At 35.8% G+C, this 26,325-nt stretch overlaps 1 protein-coding gene and 1 non-coding gene across 2 annotated transcripts in view; one reads left to right on the top strand and one right to left on the bottom strand.

Annotated features, from left to right (window-relative positions):
- The window catches only part of TAOK3 (TAO kinase 3), a 154,748-nt gene that overhangs the window by 122,201 nt on the left and 6,222 nt on the right, over window positions 1-26,325 (bottom strand). The window lies entirely within an intron of this gene.
- Window positions 4,711-4,817, top strand: LOC138401986 (U6 spliceosomal RNA). Its single transcript, XR_011236580.1, has one exon. It is a non-coding gene; the product is annotated as a U6 spliceosomal RNA (small nuclear RNA).

Here is a 26,325-nt window from a genome sequence, read left to right on the forward strand (position 1 = left end):
TCCTTTAGAACAAAGTTTATAATGTTTAACCTTTGATTACTGAATTGATGTAGAGAGGTAATAAATGTAAGCAGTAGATAGCATGGAATTCCAGAAAATGTTATAATGATATGCCAAATTAAGGAGCAAAAAGCTGGCTGGGCGCCATGGCTCACACCTGTAATTCTAGCACTCTGGGAGGCCAAGGCGGGAGGATGGCTTGAGCTCAGAAGTTCGAGACAAGCCTGAGCAAGAGTCAGACTCCTGTTTCTACTAAAAACAGAAAAATTAGCTGGTTGTAGTGGCTCACACGTGTAGTCCCAGCCGCTAGGGAAGCTGAGGCAGGAGGATAACTTCAGCGCAGGAGTTTGAGGTTGCAGTAAGCTATGATGACACCACTGTACTCTAGCCCCAGCAACAGAACGAGACTCTGTCTCAAAAAAAAAGAAGCAGCAGCAGCAGCAGCAAAGAGCTAGATTTTGCCACTGGCTGCACCATTTGCTAGCCCTTGACTGTGGGCCCATCACTCTAAAATGAGGATAATACAATCTTGAGGATCAAATTAAAAAATGCATGTAAAGGTGCTTTATATACTACTATAAATATAATGTTTTGGTAGTAAATAAAAACATTTTGTAACCTATGAAGGAAAAGTAAGAGTATATTACAAATAAATGAATATATTTTTAGCACCTACAATACCAATGAATAGGGTAGAAAATTAGGAAGAATGTCTAGTGTTTGTACTAATTGTTTATTTCTTAAGAACTACAGATAATCTTTCTTTATGAATTTTCTTCTTATCACTCCCACCCCCACCCACTACCTAGCCTGCAGTTTCCATTATGCGACTTTATTTTCTCATACTTCAGTATACAGCCATCTTTTCTCAGATACTCTTCCCTTGTTCCACTTTTGTTTTTCAGTAATAAACCTGTCCTGTAGAATTCTCTTTTCTCACTTTTTTAAAAAAAGAATGAGACATTTTTTAAAAGTACCACTACAGAAACCCCTTTTCTTCTATTTGCAGGCCAAATGACATCTCAGTAGCACCTACATAGCTTGTATTTCCTTTTTAGTATGAGGCTATAGTTAGATCAGAATAAATAAATGAAGTTTAAACAATCTTTTTTTTTTTTTTTTTCTACATTCCTTCCTTAGGATACACAGCAAGAAGCTGTGCTGCTGTCCTACCATTAAGTCAATTAGCCATTCCTGACTGCTGGATGATACAATTTTCCATAAACAGAATGGAACACATCGTCTCTTACACAATGGTGTGGGTAGGTGGTAGAATTAGATCATGTCGTCAACTTAAAACAGTTCCTTTATTTAAATTAACCATTTGAAATCATGCACAAGTACAGTACATTTTTATTTGTCCTAATCCATATAAACAGAAAACCTAAAACAAGATGTTTAAAAATTGAACTCTACTTTTATAAAACTGAGACAAATACCAAATGAACTGGTATTAGAGACTTACAGATTATGCCACTTAATTATCGCAAATTCAACCAAAGTTCCTACTCTGTACCACGTACGAAAAATAATATTCAGGGAGTTTATGCCAGGAAGGACCCAGGAGCACCTCAGACTTCATGAGACCTGCAATCCCTGGCTGGCCTGCTTCAGCCCAGCTTGAAGAGAAATAACAGTTGCAAGGCCTCTAGAACCTCAGGTGTGTTATAATAAAAACAGGGGAAATTATGTTTGGTAAACTCACCATTTTCTATGCTGCTTGTAAAAAAAACAAGAACTCTATACTTTAAATTTTCCTTTGTATATGTTTATTTTAATAAAGTTCTTTTGGTTAAAAGACATTCCAGAATCCCACAAAATCCTGAAGTAACAAACATACCGTCAGAAATTCAGGTATGTTCACTATGGCTTTAGTGTTAATTGTGCAGTATTTCTGTTCTTCGAAAATCCATGTAGGTTTCTGGTCCCAGGACAAGATGACTTAATTCTCTCTGTTCCTCCTCTCTAACTATAACTAGATAACCTGGAAATACCTGAACAGACAATCATAAAAGGACTCTGAAAGGTAGAAAGTAAAAGGCAGACTGGCTAGGGACCTTAGAACTTGAGGATGACATCTTGATGGGTTCCTTGGGGTTTTGTTTTATTTTCCTTATATCCCAGGTGGGGTACAGGAAAGCTCTGCATCCCTGAACCACCAAGAGGCAAATGAAAACAGAGAGGAAAAAAAAAAAAAAAGCCTATTCTCTTCAGTCCCAGGATTGGGAGAGAGAATCATAGCAGGACTTAGCAGGGAGACCCATATTCCAGTAGCAGTGGCAGGACCAATCTGCCACAGACGTGGCAACAGCAGAACCTGGGCAGCCCAACCCATTCTTGCCCCACATCAGGTGGCAGCAGACATGCTCCTCTATCTACTCTAGTTAAGCCAGGAGGCCTGATGTCTGCCAGCCTTCTCCCCAGAGGCAGAGAACCACCTCAAACTGGTGATTCCTACTACTACTCAGTGGCAAAAGGCAATTCAGGCCAGGCATCTCCCACCCTTCGCCTAACAGCAGAGGGTGAACCAGGCCGAGGGTCTCCAGCCCTCTACCCAGTAGCAGAGAGCCGCCCAGACCCTGTGGCTCCTGGTCCTCCACCAGCAGCAAAAGGTGGCCCAGGTAGGTGCTTCCCTCTCCCAGCAGCACCATCAGAGATAGAGTGGAAATGTTAGGAGAGATGCTCTCCATCCTAGGAACTAGCACCTCACATCCCCTATCTAATGATCACCGGAAGCCCATGGAATACCAGGGAAGTGCCATCCATCTCCATTGGTGGCACCGGCAGGGATCCGGTGAGGAGCTCAAGCAAAGCCAGAAGATGAAGCAGACCAAAATAGCACTGAAAAGAAGATTCAAAAACTAAATTGTCATTGAATCTACCACCCACAAAATTAAGACAAAACCCATCCACTAAACCTAAACAGGGCAACTGGCTGATAAAGAGTAAGATTTAATTTTAATTTTTTTTCTAAATTTTTTTTTTCTATTTTGGAGACAGAGTCTCACTCTGTTGCCCTGGCTAGAGTGCTATGGCGTCAGCCTAGCTCACAGCAACCTCAAACTCCTGAGCTCAAGCAATCCTTTTGCTTCAGCTGCCCGAGTAGCTGGGACTACAAGCATGTGCCACCATGGCTGGCTAATTTTTTCTATATATTTTTAGTTGTCCAGCTAATTTCTTTCTATTTTTAGTAGAGGTGGGGTTTTGCTCTTGCTCAGGCTGGTTTTGAACTTCTGACCTCGAGCGATCCTCTCGCCTCGGCCTCCCAGGGTGCTAGTATTACAGGCGTGAGCCACCATGCCAGGCCAAGAGTAAGATTTAAATGGCATCAATGGCCAATACCAAGATGAATTAGATATTAGAACTATCTGACAAAGATTTCAAAGCAGCTATCACAAAAGAGATTAGCAGGGTGGATAAAAATACATGACACAACAATATGCTGACTATGAGAGATTCAATTCACATATAACATCGTAAGTAGGATGAAAGTAAAGGCAGGGAAAAACATTGTGCAAATTTGAATTTAAAAAAGTGTGAGTAGCCATATTAGTATCAGATAAAGTAGAGACTTCAGAGAAAAGAAAATTACTAGGGACACAGACGGACATTACATAGTAATAAATGGATCAATTCACCAAGACGACGTAGTAATCCTAAATGTCCATGCACCAAACAACAGCTTCAAAATACACACACAAAAACTGATAAAGCTAAAACGAAAAATAGACAAATCTACAGTTATACTTGGGGGCTTTACCACCCCACTGTCAGCAACTGGTAGAATTACTAGACAAAAAATTAACAAAGAAAAAAGAATTGAACACCACTATCAACTAACAAGATCTAATTGACATTTACAGAACATTCCTCCCAACTGCAGAATACACATTCTTCTCAAGTACTATTCACTATGGTAAACCATATCCTGGGACGGAAAACAAACTTCAACAAATCTAAAACAACTAAAAACCATACAGGATATGTTTTCTGATCATAATGAAATCAAACCAGAAATCAATAATAGAAAGACACCAGGGAAATCTTCAAACATTTGGAAATTAAACATTTCTAAACAATGCATGGGTTAAAAAGGAAGTCTCAAAGGAAATTTTAAAAGATACATAGACCTGAATGAAAATGAAAATACAGCATATTAAAATTCGTGGGATGGGCCGGGCGTAGTGGCTCACACCTGTAATCCTAGCTCTCTGGGAGACTGAGGTGGGTGGATTGTTTGAGCTCAGGAGTTCGAGACCAGCCTGAGCAAAAGCAAGACCCCGTCTCTACTAAAAAATAGAAAGAAATTAGCTGGACAACTGAAAATATATATATAAAAAAATTAGCCGGGCATGGTGGTGCATGAGTGTAGTCCCAGCTACTCGGGAGGCTGAGGCATGAGGAGTGCTTGAGCCTAGGAGTTTGAGATTGCTATGAGTTAGGCTGACGCCACAGCACTCTAGCCCAGGCAACAGAATGAGACTCTGTCTCAAAAAAAAAAAAAAAATTGTGGGATGCAACTAAAGCAACACCAAGAGGGGAATAATGTATAGTACTAAATGCTTACATTAATAATCTAAATTTCTAGCTTAAGAATCTAGAACAAGAATAGCAAAATAACTCAAAGTAAGCAGAAAGAAGGAAACAGTAACATAAGAGCAGAAATCTGTGAAATTGAAAATGGAAAAAATTATAAAAATTAAGGAAACTGTGCTCGCTTCGGCAGCACATATACTAAAATTGGAACGATACAGAGAAGATTAGCATGGCCCCTGTGCAAGGATGACACGCAAATTCGTGAAGCGTTCCATATTTTTTAACAATAAGATGAAATAAAAAAAAATAGAAAAAATAAATAAATAAAATAAAATAAAAATTAAGGAAACTAATAACCAGTTCTTTAGGAAAAAAAAAATATCAGTTAAATTGATAAATCTCCAATAAGATTGACAAAAATAAAGACTAATTTTTTTCCTCGAAAAATTAAAAATATAACTACTGTATGATTCAGCAATCTACTTCTGCATATTTACCCATAAGAATTGAAATCAGGACCTCAAAGAGATATTAGCACTCTCATGATCACTGCTGCACTATTCACAATAGCTGAGATGTGAAAACAACCTAAATGTCTACCAACAGATGAATGAATAAAAAAAGCGGTATACATATATAGAGAGAGAGAGAGAGAGCATACAATGGGATATTATCTAACTTTAAAAAAGGAAATCCGGCAATATGTGAAATTATAATTGAACTTTGAGAACATTATACTATGTGACATTGGCCAGTTATAGAAGGACAAATATTATGATTCCACTTATCTAAAATGATCAAATTCATAAATGCAATAAAGTAGTCAAACTCAGAAGCAAAGTCTGCCGGGGCAGGGCAAAGAAGAGAAGGAAATAGGGAGTTGCTAATCAACTGGTATAAAAATTAGGTGAGATGAGTAAGTTCTAGAGATTTGCTGCACCATACTGTACCTATAGATAACAATATGGTATTGTACACTTAAAAACGTGTTTAGAGGGTAGATCTCATGTTAAGTGTTCTTACCACAATAAAATAGATGAGATAAATCACTAACAGCAGAAGTGAGACAGATGATATTACAGATCTTATAGTTATTAAAAGGATAATAAAGGACTACTATGAACTTTATGCTCACAAATTTGACAACTTAGAAGAAATGAATCAATTTCTCCCAAAACACAAACTATCAAAAATCCAGCTACATTAAATAGATAACTTGAGTAGTCCTTTAATCATGAAAGAAATTGAGATTGTAATGAAAATCCTCCTGAATAAGAAATCCACAGTCCCAGTTGGCTTCCTTGGAATTTTTACCAAATATTTAAGTAACCAAATTTTTTTTTTCCACAAATGTACAAAAGCAATTCAATGGAGGAAGACTTCGTTTTCAATAAATGGTGCTGGAGCAATTGGACATACACAGGCAAAAAAATAAATTTCGACCTAAACCTTGTACCTTATACAAAATTCACTCAAAAGGGATTACAGATTTAAATGTAAACATAAAACTATATAAAATGTTTAGGAAAAAAGCGTAGGAGAAAATCCTTGGGCTCTAGTGACAGACAAAAAGTTCTTAGACTTGACACCAAAAGCATGACTCATAAAAGGAAAGATCGATAAATTGTACCTAATCAAAATATTAAAACCTTTGCTCTGCAAAAGACCCACTAAAAGGATGAAAAGACAAGTTACAGAGTGAAAGAAAATATTTGCAAACCACATATCAAAGGACCGTATGTAAAATATATCAGGAATTCTCAAAATTTAGCAGGAAATAAAAGCAAAAAAATCCAATTAGAAAATGGACAAAAGACATATAGAGAAATTTTCACTTAAGAGGATACACACATGGCAAATAAGCACATGAAAAGACATTCAACTTCATTGGCCATTAAGGAAATGTAAATCAAAACCACAATGAGATATTACTACACACCTCTCAGGGTAGCTAAAATAAAAAATAGTGACAACACCAAATGCTGGTGAGGGTATGAAGAAACTGAATCTTTCCAGTGTCCAGCTGCTCTCTTACATGTAAAATGGTACAGCCACTCTGGAAAACAATGTGGCAGTTTCTTATAAAACCAAACATACAATTACCATATGACCCAGCAGTTGCATTCCTGGGCATTTATCCCAGAGAAATGAAAAGTTATGTTCACATAAAAACCTGTACATGAATGTTCATAGCAGCTTTATTTGTAATAGCCAAAAGTTGGAAACAACATAGATGTTCTTCATTGGAAAAAAGATTAATCAAGCTGTAGTACATTCATACCATGGAATACTACTCAGCAATAAAAAGGTGTAACTATTGATACACACAACAGTTTGGATGAATCTACAGAGAATTATACTGAGTGGAAAAAAAAACAGTCCCTGAAAGTTATATACTGAATGATTTCATTTGAATAACATTCTTGAAATGATAAAATTATAGACATGGAGAACAGATTAGTGGTTGCCAAGGGTTATGGATGGGGATGGAGGACGAGGGATGGGAGGGAAGTAGGTGTGGAATGTAGCCTTGTGACCGAACTGTTTTTTAGTCTTGACTGTGGTGGTAGATATACAAACCTAGATGTGAAAACTGCGTAGACCTAAATGCACACACACACACACACACACACACACGTGCATGCGTAGAAAACAGAAGAAATCTGAACAAGAATGGAGAATTGCATCAATATCAATATCCTAGTTGTGATATTGTATTTTAATTTTTTATGAAATTGTTGGGGAAATTAAGTAAAGGGTACATAGGATCTCCATTATTTCTTATAAGTGTGTGTGAAATCCATAATTATTTCAAAATAAAAAGTTTAATTTAAAAAATCCATGTAGTTTACGTACGATTATATATTCATCATTCACTTCTTAAAGCATTTATTGAGTTGCTCCTCTGTGCCAGGCATGATTAGCTTATGTGCAAATGGGATGGGGGTGGGCAATATACAAAGGAGAACTGAATAAAGAACCCACCTTTGCAGATGTCACAATTGAAATTACAGATATTTTGGTAATTCTTTAACACAGGTCCTCCACTAACAAAGATAGTAACTGTTTAATAACTATCTCCAGTACCAAACACAGTGTCTGGAACATAATAACTTTTCAATTAATACCTTATAAATGAATGAATGATTGAATCAATCAATAGAAGGGGTGATAAACACTACCAAATGGTTAGAATACAGTACAAGCTGGTGGCTCATGCCTGTAATCCCAAAGACTCAGGAGACTGAGGTGGGAGGATTGCTTGAGGCCAGCAGTTTGAGACAAGCCTGGGCAACATAGTGAGACCCCATCTCTAAAAATATGAAAAAAATTAGCCAGGCATGGTGGTGTTCCCCTGAGCGTACTCAGGAGACTGAAGTAGGAGATCGTTTGAGTCCAGAAGTTCAAGGTTACAGTGGTCTAGGATCACACCACTGCACTCCAGCCTGGGTAACAGAGTGAGACTCTGTCTCTAAAAAATAAAAATAAGAATATATTACAAAAAGTAGTGACATGATTAAAAGTGTTTATGAAAACAGAGAAAGGAATAATTAGACTTGTCTTGGGGATCTGGGGAGGCTTCAAAGATGAGATCTTTCAGCTGGGTCTTACAATATCAGATGGGGAAGAAGAGAAAACCCACTCCAAGCAGACAGAATGGGGCAGTCAAAAGCACAATATCATGAGGAAAGAATAGCATTCCATGGGACCAGCAAAGAGTCTGGTGTGCTTGAGCTTATAGTTCTTTACTGGGAGAGGCAAAGGATGAAGCTAGAAGTCTGACTGTGGATGCTACACGAAGGTAGTTTGGACTTTCACATGCACAACATGGTGACACTGGAGTTTTTGAAGCCAGTGAATGATAATCAGATTTGTCTTTTAGGAAGTTACACACTGAAGGCAGCTAGTTATAAGATGTACGGCAGGTAAGAGACAGAGAAGCCGAGAAACTAACATAAGGGCTTGAAGTGAATGCCCAGTTCTTTCTAACATTCAATTGACCGGAAAACCCTATTCCCAAATGCACTGGCCTATTCCCAAATAACTACTGGCCTGAATGGTTTATAACATTGTTATCTTTAAATTTGTATAATGAATCATATTACAGGGCTGTGAAATAGAGACATTTATTAAGCATGTTCGTTGCTCTTTTCTGCATTTTTTTTGAAGAGCATGCTCTTTTATAGTTTTAAATTTGAAAATCCTCTAATTTTTAAAATTTTGAAATAATAAACTACTGTTCATACTTCACAAAATCTTCCACATTGCTGGTCAATTTATTATATTAATATTTTGACCATCAAAAATGATCACTTCCATATACTATTTATCACATACTATTCATGCTATTGAGGAACTGCACTTATTTCTCTTAAAACACAAAATGACTATTTTAGCAACAAGTTAGCTAGAGCTTCAGTAACTAAAATATTGATCTCTGGAGAGAATAAATTACAGGCATGAAATGTGAAGAATATAAGTACTTTCCATATATTTATGTGTACATATACATGTATTTGTGATAAAAATGTGGATACAGTTGAATGGTAACTCTGTAACATATGATAACTTGGCAGTGCCCACCCCATCATACCTCCCCAAACCAAAAAATCCTCTCCATTAGGTTGGAGAGGGAAGAAGAGCAAAGAAGTTAAATATAATTCATTTTGGGAACAATAAAGTGACTCATTCTCTCCCTTGCTGTCCTTTTATACGATGTAACAATTTTAATAGCTTTTTTCTAACAGGAGACAATCAAGAATATGGACTATGAAAAGAAAATGATTATGAAAAGAAAATGGTGTGAAATTTATTGTAGGTAATGCTTTTGTGTCATTTTACAAGGAACAAAGACATCTAAATAGTTTTTATAAACCTCATAGATGAATAGTGTTATTTTTTGGATTTTTTAAATTATGGAAAATGTTAAACATAAAGAAAAGTAACAGAAGAGTATAATGAACTGCCTCATGCCCAACTTTAACAATGATCAATTCAAGGCCCGCCTACTTCCCATGATACTCTGTTATTTTGAAACAAATCCCAAATAAATCATTCTATCCATAAATATTCAGAACATATGCCTAAAAGAACTATTTAAAAAACATAATAACTATACCTCCTGAAAATTTAACAATTCTTTAACATCATCAAATATAAGGTCAAATATTCAAATTTCCCAGATTGCCTCATAATTTTTTTTATTCTACATGAGTCCAAATTAGGTCCATATATTGTGATTAGCTGATCTGTCCAAATTTTATTTTAATGGCAATAATTGAATACATTAAAAATGTTAAACTTAGAAGTTTTAATGAATTTAAATAATTAAATCTAATTTACAAATAATCATATTAAGTCACCCTGGCAGGGCAATGTTGATTATGTGTGCTAAAAATGTATGGACACATGGTCAAACTAAGCAAACTCAGGAAAAAAGGGAGAAGGGCTGACTTCAGTTTTTGCTTTTTCAAAACATTTCCTTCTTCATTCACACGTTTTAATATGATTTTTATCGAGGAAGTACACTAATCCATGCTAAGAAAACCCTCTTGTGATCTCTCATTTGCTTGCTTTAACATTTTGACTATTTTTACCTTGGCCAAATACTTCCTCCTCCATTTGAAATTAGCTTGACGTCATAGGATTTCAAAGTTGGAAGGAATCATGTGGCTTCCTCATCTCAGAGCAGGCAGCTTTGATATTATTATATTGGTGTTTCCAGTGACAAAGCTACAATGAGGAAGCAATCTGATGACAGCTAAAGACTATGTTCTAATTTCTTAACAGATACCACTATGTAAGTGTCATCAGTAAAAGTTTTATTAGCAAAACATGAAATAACTTTGAATTTGATCCTTTTATAAAGGTTGGTAAAGTTAGTATATTTCCTCTAACATGTTGGAAAGATCTTGTTACACAAGTATTAAAGTAGTACAGTTAGTACAAGATTTAAAACAATAAAAGTTAGAAACCTATTATCTACAGAAGCTTACAGAAATCAACATAGTAAATGCCAGACTCTTTACAGTAGTACTACTAAATAATACCATACCAAGGAGTTATTAATATGAACTTGTGGACTACCAATAAATAAAGCATGCAATATACAATATCTGATGGTACTCTGTTGTGAGACATTCTAAACCCCCGTTAGAAATTAATAAGTCGTCTACATTTTGCATATCAAGTTCAAATAGTATTTAAGTTTTTAAAAAAATTATGTAGTGGTTCCTTCTGCATCTATTGGTAAACTCTGGATAGTACTTCACTGTGGAGTAAATTTATTAATCTAAAGCAAAATTTGTGGAAATTCAGGAGTCTCAGGCACTCCATGCATGTAACACTTTAAATCTAGGAATTAAAATACCCAGGAAAACCGTTAAAAATACTTATTGGGGTTTGATATGTGCAGGTAACTGTATTGGGTGCATTTGCAAACTGTAGAATAAAGTGTTAGAATGATATCAAATTAAACCATTAATACAGTTAGTTTAAAGGAAGTAAATACTTAAAGACAGTAATTTAGAGATGGGAATTTTTCAGAGTTATGTTTTTTGTAAACCCTTAGAGTCATATAAAAATTCCCTAGAATTTATTTGCTCCAAGCTCTACAAGACAACAAAACAAAAAAACCCCGACAACACTGTGAGAACTTCATAAATTTAGAACATTGACAATGGTCTGACTTCAATACTGTTTATTTTTATTGTTTAGATTGACTTTATTCATTTTTCTCCCAGAGTCCCTAACATACTAATTGCCCTTTATCCTGTGTACTGAATTTTTTCCCTGATTTACCAAAATACAAAGATTCAGGCTCTTTTTTTTTTTTTTTTTTAGACAGAGTCTCACTGTTTCCCCAGGGTTAGAGTGCCTTGGCATCAGCCTAGCTCACAGCAACCTCAAACTCCTGGGCTCAAGCAATCCTCTTGCCTCAGCCTCCCGAGTAGCTGGGACTACAGGCATGTGTCACCATGCCCGGCTAATTTTTTCTATATATTTTTAGTTGTCCAGCTAATTTCTTTCTATTTTTAGTAGAGACGGGGTCTCACTCTTGCTCAGGCTGGTCTTGAACTCCTGAGCTCAAATGGTCCTCCCGCCTCGGCCTCCCAGAGTGCTAGGATTACAGGCGTGAGCCACCGTGCCCGGCCAAGATTCAGGCTCTTGATTCATTTAAAGCAAGGCAAAAAGCAGGTGTCATAGTAAATATAATCCACTAGATTCAGGTAAGGCAATTACAGCGTTGATTTGTTCAGTTATTATATAAAAGTGCAGGTGTAAATCTCTGTTAATATACAGAACAGACAGAATACCACATTATAAAACACCTATCCATCTTACCTGCCTCACGAGGGAGAAGCAGTGTTCGCATCAACTATACCTATTCATATTTTGACAATGATGGAAATCCCACCTAAGAAATGTGGTACTGGCACTAGCACTTTGCAATATGTTCAATAATATGAAAGACACTGGGCTATCAGAACTTTTGATCTCACAGTCCTGTGTTTTATCACTTGTACTTTCCTCTCTCTCCTCTCTTTCTCAATTCATATTTGAAAATCATGGAAAGAATTTTGCAAAAATTAAAAAAAAAAGACTTTCTCTTAACTGCAAAATAAACCAAGAGCAATTATAATTACTGTTAATGGTATTATGGCTTTGAAAATAATAGTACTTTACTATTTTGTACTTTGATCAACTTCCTCTTGTTAATATCCATGCACCCCTCCACCTTGTCAATGATAATTAGAACTTTAATCTGTTTTTCCAAGGTGTTAGCCAGTTAAGGATCACTAGCAAATGAAATAAGCTTAATCTACTCAATCATCTACTTATTAAGTAAAATGTTTAAAAAAAACCCAACTTTACTGAACCATATCCACTTCTAGCAACTTCTACTAAAGTTGTATTTACTGTAGTGATATAAATTTGAAATAAGACTTCTAGTAAGATGAGAAAGAAAATATCTATTTTTTTAAGGTCAGATCAGGACAGAAACTTAAAAGATAGTACAAAATAGCATAGATTAAATTAAGGGAGGCTGAAATACAGCCCATAGAATAATGGACAAGAAATATTCATTAATTAAGTGACTGTAGTAATTGGTTACTTTGGACAAACCCAACGTTTCTCCTTTCTTAAGGATGATCTTAAAAGGGTTCATAACCAGGAGGTATGAATGCAAAACTTGAACGACAACAACAAAAAAAATCCTGAATAGGCAGGAATAGAAGAGGAAGGAAGGCTGATAATAGCCTAAGAGAAGAAGCGTAGTGGGAGCTCCTCTGGAGCAGATGAAGGCCAAGGAAAGAGCCATGTGTTTAGCGAGATAAGTATGCATCCTTCCAAGTCCTTGTTGCTCAACAGACTTGTCAGAAACTGGCTTATGTTTCTGGTGGGTAGAGAAAAAAAGGGGCCATATTATCAAGCAATGAGTGCCCTTTTCAGGACATATTCCATAATAATGCTGTTCACCCACCCAACTTGAAAAAAAAAAAATTAAAACATGTTCCTGGAAATCAAGTTCTTACAGTCTCTCTGCTGTAAAATCTCACATGTGACTGGAAAGAAACCTAGAGTTGTACTGGAGATGGATTGACTAAGGAGCAATTTAGAATGCCTCGTAATAATAAAAACTAGGAAAAAAAATCCACCTTACATATCCATATAACAATGCAGGCTTGAAAATGAGGTGGAAGTATATTTAGAGACAGAAAGACAAATATTAGTTGATATGATAATGATATACTGCTCAAGTAAAAGAAAAGCAGCATATTAAACAATATATGCAATATAACTATCCTAATTACTATTTCAAAAACTATTTTATCTAAACAAAAGTCTGGAAGGCTTTGTATCAAAATCTATCTGGGTATAGAATATAGTTTTTATTTTCTTTTATTTACTCATATGTATTTTCTATTTATTAAAGCAAAAAGCATATGTAAGTTGTATAGCTGTTAAAAAGTATATGAGAAGAGCTATTTTGGGTCAGGGACTTCCCACCATTTGGTTGGGAAGAGGAGAAACAGTTAGGGGGAATGAATGAGGTCTTACCTTACTTACCAACAAGTCTTCTTGTTGGGAACTCCCAACACTAGAACTTATAAGGAACTGATTTTGTAACATCTTAAAACAGGGAATTTATTATTTCAAAGTGACATATATTCACTATTACTTTTAACTAAGTGAATAATTGTACAAATTAAAATGTCCCTGCAATGCCTGCCACACTATAGAACAGATTACTAATAGATTTCTATTCTATAGAAAATACAAAATATTATTTTTAAGCATCTCTTAGAAATAATAAAACATTTACATAAAAATTTCAAGCTGAGGATTATGAAGTAATTTTTAAACAAAATACTAGACTTGAGGCCCCATTATTATTAGCACTCAAAATACACAGCTGGAATAATTAGCAGAAATGTGGACTTAACAGGCCTAACTGGTAGTCTATGTAATTACATCATGTAGCTGTGCTTTGGGGAGGTAAATGCATTTAAAAGCATAGGTAAAGAAAGACAGGTTCAATACACAGCTAAAAGAATGAAACATTTATATAGGACAGAAAGACAGTGTTTAATCTTTCTACATGTGGCTGAGATAACTCAAGGTATTTTCTAATTCTAAATTCTAAATAGTCTATCTATAGTATATAAGCAATAATACTATAAATTCTACATTGAAGCCATTCAATGTAAGCTTCCTCAATTTTTCTCCATTCCACCTTAAAATTTCTCTGTATACTAAATTGCCTTCATCCTTCAGTCTTCCTTTTTCAGGTTAACCACTTCTCCCCAACATCAACAACTGGCCTCAAGTCTTCATCCTACTACCTTCTCATTTCATTAATTCACTTCTCCCACTATTCTTAAATCTTCAGTTAATCTCTCTCTACCGACTCCTCCTTTTGGCTTACAGTAGGGTCAAGGTATCACTTGTAGAGGGAAGGAGGAAGAACTTTCCCTGACAGGAAGATGCACTGGGACTAACAAGCTCACTAGCTCCAACCTCCTCATCTCCAAATTCAAATAGAATTCCTCTCAGGTCATATCCTTCCATAACCTCTATTGCAGCATCTCCTTACAAGGTTCTTTTTCTTGGTTTGTGCAGTACTGTCCTCTATGAATTCCTTCCCAACCCACCTCTGTTGGTTTGTCCTCCTCCACTCACCCCTTAACACAAGCTTCTGTGCTGGGCCTCTTCTCTTCTCTCCACACTTTGTCTAGTTTATCTGATTCACTCCTATCCTTTTAGCTCTCTCCCCCAAGCTGTTAATGCCCTCAATCTCTCACAAGCTGCTTTTCTCCTTTTCCATTAAGGCTGTCCTAGTTCCAGAACCTCACTACCAGTCCAAGTTCTCATTCCCAATCTCCTGCTTCTTTCAAGTCATTCTACAAACTATTGATGAAGTACTCTTTCAAAGGCGCTGATTGCATCAGTCTCTTTTATTCAAATACCTTAAATGGCTCCCTGCCGTCTACTTGTTCAAAGTTCAAACCTCTTGGTATGAGATTCAGCCTTTTGATTTGCCACTATCCCTAAGTATCCTATACTTTGTTCATAAAGTCTGAACTAGGCTAAAAAATACATTATGTCTCACCACACCTGCTGAAAAGCATTCACGACCCAGTTCAAATTTCATCTCCAAATCACCCCATCTTCCTAGTTCATAAGTTTTAATCTCTTCCTTCTTCACGTATAGAGAATACTTGAAAACTTCTTGATGACACTGATGTCATTCTGCCTTGCTTTGAAAGGACATAGACATTTCTTAGTTCCATTAATTGAATATGACTAGCGGTAGGAATCTTAATTGTATATTCACCAGAGTGCCTTCAGTGTGGTAGACAGTGTTAAACTCAGATTATTTGTCTGATATTAAACACTATTTGTCCAGGATCTGAGCTAAAGTTTGCCTCTGCCTTATTTCTAAAGAAAGGTCTGGGAAACAAATTAGCTAAAGATACAATATTGTGTGTATGTGTGTGTGTGGGGAGGGGTGCTGAATAAATGACTCAAAAGAAATCATTTCAAAGCATTTTCATCTGAATTATTTTACAAAGATTATTATATTACATAATTATGAGCAATTCCACTCTTAGGTATATGCCCAAGAGACCTGAAAACATATATTCATACAAAAACTTGTATGTTTATGTTCACAGAAGTATTTATGATAGCCAAAAAGTATAAACAACTCAAATGTACACCAACTTATTAATAGAATGTGGTATATACATACGATGGAATGTTATTTAGCCATAAAAAGGAATTAAGTATTGATACATGCTACAATGTGGATGAATCTTGAAGACATTGTGTTAAGTAGAGAAGTCAGACACAAAAAGCCACATATTGTCTTATTCCATTTATATGAAATGTCCAGAGTAGGCAAATTCACAGAGAAAGTAAATTAGTAGTTGCCAGGGGCTGGGGGTCATTGGGTGTACCAGCAAACAGGTATAGGGTTTCTTTATGGGGTAATGGAAATGTTCTAGAATTAGACAGTGGTGATGTTTGCAACATTGTGAATATACTACAAACCTGAATTATACATTAATACTTCAAAATGGTGAGTTTTATGTTACATGGATTTTATCTCAATTGAAAAAAAAAAAAAGAAAAAACAGTTATGAATTTGGTTCCTGGAATAACAATTTGGATTTGTGGTATAATGGAAAAGAGCTCTGACCTTTGAATCAGCACATCTAGGTTTAAGTCAATTCTGCCACTTCTGTACAAGTTGTCGGATCTTTAGGACATTGCTAGATTTCTATAAGCTCTGATAACTTCATCTATTAATATAAAGTAAGAAGAATAACACCTCACAAAGTCACTGTGAGATTCATGAAACAACATGAAATTATTATTTCAAATGAAAAAAACCTATGTTATTTTGTATACTTAAAATAATTTTTTTAAGATCCTAAACTGTATTGAACAGTTCATAATTTCATTGAATAGTCCATAACTTTCTACCATTGGCATGTTATCTAGCCAGCTTTTGTTGTCATATATGAATGACATCTCAGACCTACGTAGCACTTAACCTGTAGGCACTAATAGAACAATACTCATTTAATTCTAATCTTATAAACAAACGCATAGAACTGAGTTTAAGTCCAGGTTCTGCTACTGACCTTGGACAAACACCTAATTTCTCGGAACAACACTGCACACACCCATAAAGAGAATGTGTGTGTATGTGTGTGTATCTACAGGTAATAGGAGCAAGGTTCACTGAAATATAAAACACACTGCCATACGTAGCAAGCACTAATCAGCAATTATTACTGTCCATCCTGTGGAGTAACAAATTCAAATGACTGGTTTTAGGTCACGAGAACAGGGGATGATTCAGTACCATTCCTATGTGTTTTTCTACCATCATACAGGTCTCTACAGCATTGCTTTAGCCAAATAGCTTGAGGTTCTCAGCAGTGGTCCTCAACCTTTTTGGCACCAGGGATCGGTTTCATGGAAGACAATTTTTCCACAGACAGGTACCGGGGTGGTGGGTGGGAGCTGTGGAACTCTGGAGCTTAGGAGCTCAGGCAGTGATGAGAGCATCTGTAAATACAGAGGAAGCTTCACTAGCTGCTCACCTCCTGCTGTGACCGCCACCCCCCCCACCCCCGCTATGTTTCATGAAAGACAGTTTTTCCACGGACTGGGGGGAGGTAGAGAGGAGCTCTGTGGCCCAGTCCCTAACAGGCTGTGGACTGGGAGGCCCAGGGGTCGGGGATAACAGATAAGGAATAGACATAGTGCTTTTAGCACTAGCACAAGGCCTGACACAAGTAAATGCTCAGTAAATATTTATAGCATAAATGAACTAAGGATATGGTGTTACTGGCTGCATCTATAACTAAGCACCAATACAAACTCAAAACATTAACTTGACATTTTCAAATATCCATACTCTTACATACATAAAACATTTTGCATTTTAAAAGTTTCATTTGGGTGTCCCATATGCTCCTTGGCATCAATACAAATGAAGGCATATATTATTTAAAAAGATAGAAGACTAATTGAGAACTGAAGCAATAAACACCCAACTGATGTAACAAGTATTCCTGTGTTTAAGTATCTAAGTATATATTCTGTCTTCTCTAATAAAGTTCCCTGAAAGTTTTTTCAGGGCACGGGTCATATGGCACAGAGCCTAACCTTACACACAGGAAGCACTTAATTATACTCAGGTTACTTAAAACAATTGGGTAAAAATACTTCTTGGTTATATAAATTTAATAATTATATTTAATCTACAGTGATAGGATGGAAAGGTGTTAATATCAAAACTATACCTCTCCAATGGCAGCTAGCTATATGACTTAAGAAAGGAAATTATATATATCAATATATGTGTATTTCTCTGTATAGATACACATATACATAATTTCTCATAAAGAAAAGCAAACCTATCAATCTATAACCAATTGCAAAATTGTCTTCATTTGTCTCACATTTTTCTGTAGATGAGGTGATAGGCTTAACCCAAATCAGAACAACATTCAGGTCCCTTCCATATTACTAGACTTATTGACTTGATTTTAGACAAGCATAATGAAATAGATTTACTTTTTTTTCTTTCCCTTCAAATCCAAGTCAGGTACCTCAGCTTTATGTTAGGAACAGTGGAAGATTTAACTATAAGATATGATCCTTGTATTTAAAATGTTTACATTAGTAAAGATATACTGGTGAATGGTTTAAGACAGCGCACACATTTTTGTTCATTGGTTTGCTGAATTAAAAATCACCTGGGAATTTGCAGCAAAACAGTAGGAGATGCAAGAGTCAGGAAAAACTTCAAACAGGAAGTAAACTTTACACAGGGTCTTGAAGGAAAGGTAAAATCTGAGTAGGCAGAGAGCAGCTCCGGAGGAGGGCTTTTTGGGTGAAGTAAATAATAGTACCCAAGGCGCAGACTTGAATGAGTTTGGTATGTCTGAGAGACTGACTGACTTCAGCAGAACAGAAAGGATGGGCCCAAGAGCATAGGAAATGAAGCTGGAAAATAACGTAGAGGCACATTAGAAACGATGTTGAAAGTCAGGTAGAAGAAGAGGTTAAATTTAATGTAGTGGAAAACAATAAACTAACGAAGCCCCCTGAAAAGAGGAGTGACATGCTGAAAAGTAGCATTTAAAAATTAATCGGAATAAGTTGGAGAAAAGAGGCGGAAATGAAGGAGGCAAGTGTCTAATCCAGGAATGAGGCACTAAGGGTCTGAATAGGATAGGTTTACAGAGATACAGTGTATTTTAGTGGCAATGTGAATGGGCCTGGCCTTGAGACTGTAAAGTTAGGGGTCTCAGGAACAAGAAAGAACACAGACTAAGCCAGGAGCTGTCTACTAGGCAAAGGGGTTATACTGCAGACTAAGACCTAGAAATTTCAAACACTAGAAATACATCCACAAAGTCTATTTTTCAAGTGTAAGCAATTTCACTGTTTGGTTTAGAGAATTTACTACAGGTGCCCCCAAATTTCACATCTGCTTTGCTAACACATCCTCATGAAAATCTGCTTATGTAAGAGTTAGTTTTAATATTTCAATACGTGAACAAAATTAAATGACCCGTTACAGGATACGAACCCCTATAGACTCAATGAGAATAGAAAAACATTCTTCTTTATACAGTAGTCACCCCTTATCTGCGGGGGACATGTTCCAAGACCCTCAGTGGATGCCTGAACCAGTGGATAGTACCAAACCCTATATATACCATGTTTTTTCCTACACATACATTCCCATGATAAAAGTTTAATTTATAAATTAGGCACAGTAAGAGATTAACAATAAAATAGACCAATTATAACAATATGCCAGCATTACTACTCTTGTGCTTTGGTGCCATCATTAAGTAAAAGAAGGTTGACTTGAACTCGAGCCCCGAGACAGCTGATCTGAGCCCTGAGACAGCTACTACGTCATTAACGGGTGGGTGGTGTATATAGCATGGACAAAAGGACATGCTGGCCAAACGGATGATTCACGTCCTGGGTGGGACAGAGCAGGATAGCTTGAGATATCATCACATTACTCAGAATGGCACACAATTTAAAACTTACGGATTGTTGATTTCTGGAATTTTCTATTTAACATTTTCAAACCTTGGTTAACCACAGGTAATTGAAACCATGGAAAGCAAAACCATAGATAAGAGGGGACTACTGTACTGATACCTATATTTGCTGCTGTCCAGTTCCACCAAAACAAAAAAGCAAAATTTTTTTTTTGTCTGATCTAAAATCTTAAAACACAGTCCCAACTTTATCTGACAATGGTGCACTTCGAAAAAAACAAACACACTCTACTGAGAAAAAATTTAAAAAACACTGTGCCATGTTGCTTTCCTGAATTGTTCTATCAAACGGGAGGAAAGTCTTGGAATTGAAATGGAAACACATGTTACTAAAACTAAATTTTTCAGATTATATACTCATTTTGATTAATAATTATTAAATCTACAGTCAATGCCCCCCCCCCCACTTCCCATCTGCTTAACATGGGTACTACATAATGTGGTAAGTAAGAGGGATGGCATCAATAAGATCAATGGATTTCACTCATGTGCTCCCAGGATACTTTCTAAATGCTTCTATTATTATAACACCGATTCTACTACCCATACATAATTTTCATATGTTCTTCTATCTCTTCCCATGATCATTTTCTGGAGACCTTGTGAATGAGAATTGAAATATCCAGAAATAGCAAAAGCAAACATAACTTATCACTCACCTAGCTCTTCCTTTATGGCCAAACTTGTGCTTTTCATACATTATTTCATACAGTCATTATTTCACGACAATCCCTTGGGGTAGGTAGTATGATTATGCCCATATTACAGTTGAAGAAACTAAGATTTCAGGGAGATTGAAGGGATTTGGGCAAGGTCCCAAAGCTAGTAAGTGGCAGACATGTTCATCCACCATGCTCTTATTAGCCATTAGATTATACTGCCAAGCCCAAACATATGTGACCGAAACCAAAAGTAAGAAATACAAGGAAGCTGGACATGCTGCTCACTGTGTAAAAGAAGGAGGGGCATCAATTCTAAGAACTGTGTCAGATAGAAACGATAGACTCCTTGACTCACTTCTAACCTTGAACTGAAAACACTGCACTCCTTTACTAAAGGTGACTGGGACACGGCTATGAATTGGGAATTTAACTGTTTCCATATTTACTAGAACAACTTACATGACTATTTGACAGTATTGACAGGATCTCAGTATCTTCTTAATTTGGTCACATTTAAAAAAATGCTACTACTTAGATCAGTCAGTTTAGGACTAACTAGGCTGGTGGGTGATATCAAAAAGTTTTAAAAAGTATTTTCTTAGTAGAATATCCAGTGACATAACTTCTATCAGTGAAACTAACTTTTAAAAATGCTTCTCAGTACATAAAATATATTCATAAGATACTTCTAAAAATAACTCTCCACTGTAATTCCCTCCTTATGCATCTGGGCAGAGATGTTGTATTTCCTCCACAAAGCTTCCTTTTGTGTTGCAACAGTAAGAATCTCAATTTCAAGCTGAACCAGAACAATCTAGAACTGCAAACTTTTTCACAAGAGATCATTATTTTTATTAGCATTCTATATAAATTGTCTAAATGTGATAGGATGTCCTTACATTTTTAACTCCGAAATACTTTTAACTAGACAATAAAGCAGTTGTAGTTTTAAGTTCTGTCTCCCCTCCCCCCTCTTTTTTTTTTTTTTTCCTTGCGAACATGTGGCTGGCCACAAAAGGGTCAGTGTGATCTTTGCAGACCAGAGATAAGGGATATGACCACAATAAACTAGAGAACTCAAGATTAAGCACATGTCAAGTAATTCAGGAGTTTAAAACTTGTCATGTGTGTATAAAGCTAGCAAACAGTTATAACTGGTTAAACAAATGTGCAAATTAATAGGATGCAGTTAGTGACTTCCACTTTTCCCTTTAACGAGTGTCCTTTTGGCAGGCAGCCACATAATCTGCAATAATCTGTCACTATGGAAGCACCACCCACTTCCTCTGCCTCACACCCATCCAGCCTATCATGGGATATTCCTGGACTGCTAATATAACAATCAATCATAAAGGTCTCTCTATGAAAGCTTAAATTTACATAATTTGCATTTTTAAGTGTTTAGCATTCATAAATATTAAGGGAAAAATGCACATGCTAGGTGGCATCACATTTTAAAGACTATTTGAAAAATTTTTAATTTTTTTATACATTAGAAAGAATAGACCCCCCCATCAGTAATATCCACTGAATGCTTCTTGAATGAAAATGCATCCTATGTATAAGACTTAATTTACACATCTAACATGCAAAATATTATGAGTTTGAACTTGAGAGTCATATGTCTGCCCAAACCTTTCATTTAAACCTTATTCCAAGAGCTTAGTGTAGTTGGTAAAGAAACTATTAAGGTAGCTTTCCTGGTTTATAAAATATTTTCCGTTAACTTTTTAACCTACAAACTATGAAATGTCAAACAAAAAATTATATCTACTTTCCTACTTTATCTAATTTCATTTTATGCACTAAAGTAGTTCCATAAATTATTACCTCATGGCTAAGATATTTTATTTTCATACTTTACTAAGTAACCTTATGTATCAAAATGATTTAAAAAATTACAAAACATGACCAAACCCTCTGATCTTTCTGTCCCTAACTTTGGTATTACATTCAAGAAATAGCTCTGCTTTCTATCCTATTTTCCCTTTCTGTGAGAGAAGAAAAATAGGGAGCAGGCTTGTTATTTTTAAAGATCTCCAGGATGAAAAGTGTGCCATTTTGAGTAGCTTAATTTTGAAATATTGTTTTAAAGTAATAATACCACCATTAGCATAAACTGCATCCATTTCATAAATATGACTTTTAGTATTTTATAAATTTTTGTTTAAAAGACTCTTCAAGTTTTTTGATATTTTATTTGAAACTTAGTATTTACCTTATTTATCTAACAGATAGGAAAAATTTTTTAAATTTGAAAAATTGCCACTAACATTTATTTGTAGCATATCAAACTACAAATTAAACTAAATAGAGCATATGAATCCAATGACTTTTGAGGTTGGTTACTCTCAGCTGGGCGTTGAGCTAAGGCCATCAGTATTCACAAGAAATTAAAAAGAGTTTAACTTATACCTGTTTATTAACAAAATTTAGACACGAACCATATTTATAATCTTAAATGTAAGATTAAGTACCAATTAAGCTTACTCATAGATCTCAAATGCATGTCCTATATTCCCAATCCAACATACTAAAGACTTTAAAAATTCTTTATTTAGCTACAGCAATCAATAAGATTGCTCCAAAGATAGCTTTATTTAAAAAGTTGCCTCTTACAGGAAAGATAAAACTGAACTCAAGTTATCATAACCCCACCAGGCTATCAGCACCTTCATCCCGAGAAAGGAAGTTATTATAGACACTTAGTTTTATGAGTGAGGCTTAAAGAGAGTACTTCCTGGTCAGACAGTTAGCGTCAACAGCATTTTATACAGCTTTACATATCGACATTTTAGAAAGAACCTTCTACAAATTTTTCCAGAATTTTGTCCCCCAATCCCTACAAAAGAGGAAAACTTGCTCAAGCTAAACAAAGCTTATGTAAAAATTTACGAAATTCTATCAATGCTTATCATTACAGCATCAAGTAAATAACGAAACTGGTTATTACTGAGAATTATATCAGCTTACATTTTAATTATTTTACATTTAAGCATCCTCCATTCTCCCACTCTGCATGCTAGAGTAAGGTTTCACTGGACACAACGTTGGAAGGGAAAGAACGAACTTAAAGAAGGACCACTTACCCATTTACTTGATAATGAAGAAAAGGCAAATAACCATTCACATTTTAATGTTCAAATCTAAAGTTAATTCTCTTAAGCTTACATATAAAAAAGTCTTCAAGAAACCTTGTACAATCCTAATAAGGAACTACAGATAAAAACAGCGTGACCGGGTGCCGCACATTACTATCAGCATTGCAAGCTGAACTACTTCCTGTTCCAACGCCCATTGGTTCCCACAGGTGCAAGTGTCTATGGGTGGTGCCGATTTACCCTTCCTTTTGTAAGTGATCCCCTAAAGGAGACTGAAGGTTGGCACAATCAATGCTAGGAACTGTGAGGACAGAACCACCTTGGGTTAATACTGAGAGCCTCCTAGGCTGATTGTGAATTGATGATTACCTAATTCAAAAGGGTTGAAGATAATTTATTTCAACAGACTTTCCCTATTTTCTAAGATGGCACTATTATTAAGAATGTATGTGACTTCACTAAACAAATACTAATTGCCTGCTCTGTCAGAGCACTGTTCTAGGCACTAGGGATACAATAATGAACAAAACAAAGTCACTGTGGTCATTCACATACTATCTAGTGGATTTTTGAGGATTTCACATATAATGAGAGAATTTCCATACAGGCAGAAACTAAAGAAATATGGAAACTCAATTGTAGTTAGTGCTCACTACTAAAAAGCACTGTAATTAAGGTCACTGCTATAAACCTAAAAGAACTTTTCCTGAACCTGCTACACAAAAGTAGAGTTCTTTATGTTGCAAAAAGGCCATGTTGGAGGCAGTGGCATATGTTTCAGCAGGGAAAAGGAAAAACTTCTCACCATGAGTCACCAGTGACTAAGTTCTTTTAATTCAGGCTTAAAACACATTTCAAACCCAATTACTTGTACATGCAGAAAACTGATAACAACCCCCAATTAACATCAGAAGCTTGATTTGACCAATTTTCAGGGTCAATATCAGCATCTAAGAAAAACAAGTGAAATATTTTCAAAGGAATAATGCCCCTGTACTGAATTTTATTATTATTTTGGTCTTGTTAGACTTTAACGGCTCACAGCCATATCAGCAAACTTCCATTAGACTTCGTGACAATGAACAGAGTTTTCTTAGGTTTTAGCCAGACTGAGACACGATCATCTTGGATATATGGTGTGGAGGTAGGCATGGCTTTTATTTGCATTCAATAAAACAAAAATATAGTAAATTCAAGACTGCTCAAAGAAAAATATAAAACCCAGAAAGCAAAATGTACAGATAAACTCTTCTCTTGTGAGCTATACTTTTACTTCCTTAGTGTTTTATTTCCTTATGTTTAAAATAGCAAAACCTTTTAATCAACAACTTGGAGGAATTCCCAAAGCCAAATTTTTCTATTTAGTCATTCAACTAACATTTATTGAGCAATTACTACATGCTAGGCACTGTACTATGAGTTGGGGGTTCAGCAATGCATAAAACAAAACCCCTGCCTTCACAGACCCTAAATTCTAGTGTAGGAATATATGACAAACAGACAAAGAAAGAAAATATTAGGTATGTCAGAAGGTGGTAAGTGCTATGGAGAAGAATACAATATGAAAGATGGGAAAATAAGTTTATTTGTTCATAGTTACAAATTGCTTATATCTCAAAGAAAATTTGCTTTGAAGACCAGAGTATTAAGCTCTCCCAGACTCTACCTCTGACTCAAGTGAACAACCACTTTCTGTTGCAAATGACAGAGAATCTTATTTCATTTGTTGTTAATATCTACAGAAAGGAAAACAAACTTCGAAAGACCCGAAGTTAGAACCCATCTGATAAAAGCATCATCTAAGGAAATAAAATAACAAATCCCAAACATTCAGAGTCAAAGGCCATTTCAGGGAATATTATTGATGTTAAAAATGAACATACAGGTTTCCATATACTTGCTACCGTTGGCATCAAATTTCCCAACTGTTAGGGTCAGAAGTGAATTTTTCCCTTAGAAATCCCCATTATCTTTAGTGGTGGCAATAATTATATTTTATAATTATATACATAATTATATTTAAATACTATTTTGAACCTAAAATAAGCATTTAAATTTAATACAATTCAATAATTAAGACACTAGTTGAAGGACACTTGGTTAGACATTTAAAACACTGTCCTTTTAAACTCTGGAAGATGGGCACCTAGGAGAGATAAGTACAAACCCTATAAAAAGTACTCTTGGAGAGTATCATGTAATAAGAAAAACAACAAATCAAGTACTGAGAAAGTGGCAAGGAGAATGATCAGAGAAGGCCTCATGAAAGATGGCAGTAGAAGCAGTTCTGGAAAACGAGGAACAGAGGGCATTCTAGGCAAAACATACAGCAGGAACAGAGACCTGAAGGTGCCAAATCAGTAAGCGCTTGGCCAGTAAGCAGGCCAGTGTGGTTGGGGCACGGTGGGTGTGTAAGTATATATACAAAATGGGGTGATAAGAAGCTAAAAACAGGTTGATATATCTGTACTGAATTCAGTAAGCAATGGGGAATTATTCATATTAAAGGTTTCGAACATGTGAGTGACAAAATCAGAGCTGTACTTTAGGGAGAATAAGAGAGTAACAATGTATATAGGAAGAAGGAAACAGAACAGGAGCCTGAAAAATTGTCACAGCAGTCTTTCCCTTGCACCTTATTAAGGGCCCTCATTAGATCTTTGGACCATGGAGAGGTATAAAGCAGGTGTACTGAGTTGAAAAACTAGATCTAGGTCATAGTGATCTGGTTTGCCATTGTCTAGGTGACCTTGGGCAGTCATTTATCCTGAATCTCAATTTCCCCATTCACAAATCTATTAACTATTCTTTTTTGGAGTCAGGATCCATGGGACTCTGCAAATGATTAGATACTGGGAGTAGAGCAAAAACAGCAATAAGAAATGGTTTCAAGTGATTAAAATAATAAGCAGCTAC

This window comes from Eulemur rufifrons, chromosome 21 (genome assembly GCF_041146395.1).
Source record: "Eulemur rufifrons isolate Redbay chromosome 21, OSU_ERuf_1, whole genome shotgun sequence".
NCBI lineage: Eukaryota > Metazoa > Chordata > Mammalia > Primates > Lemuridae > Eulemur > Eulemur rufifrons.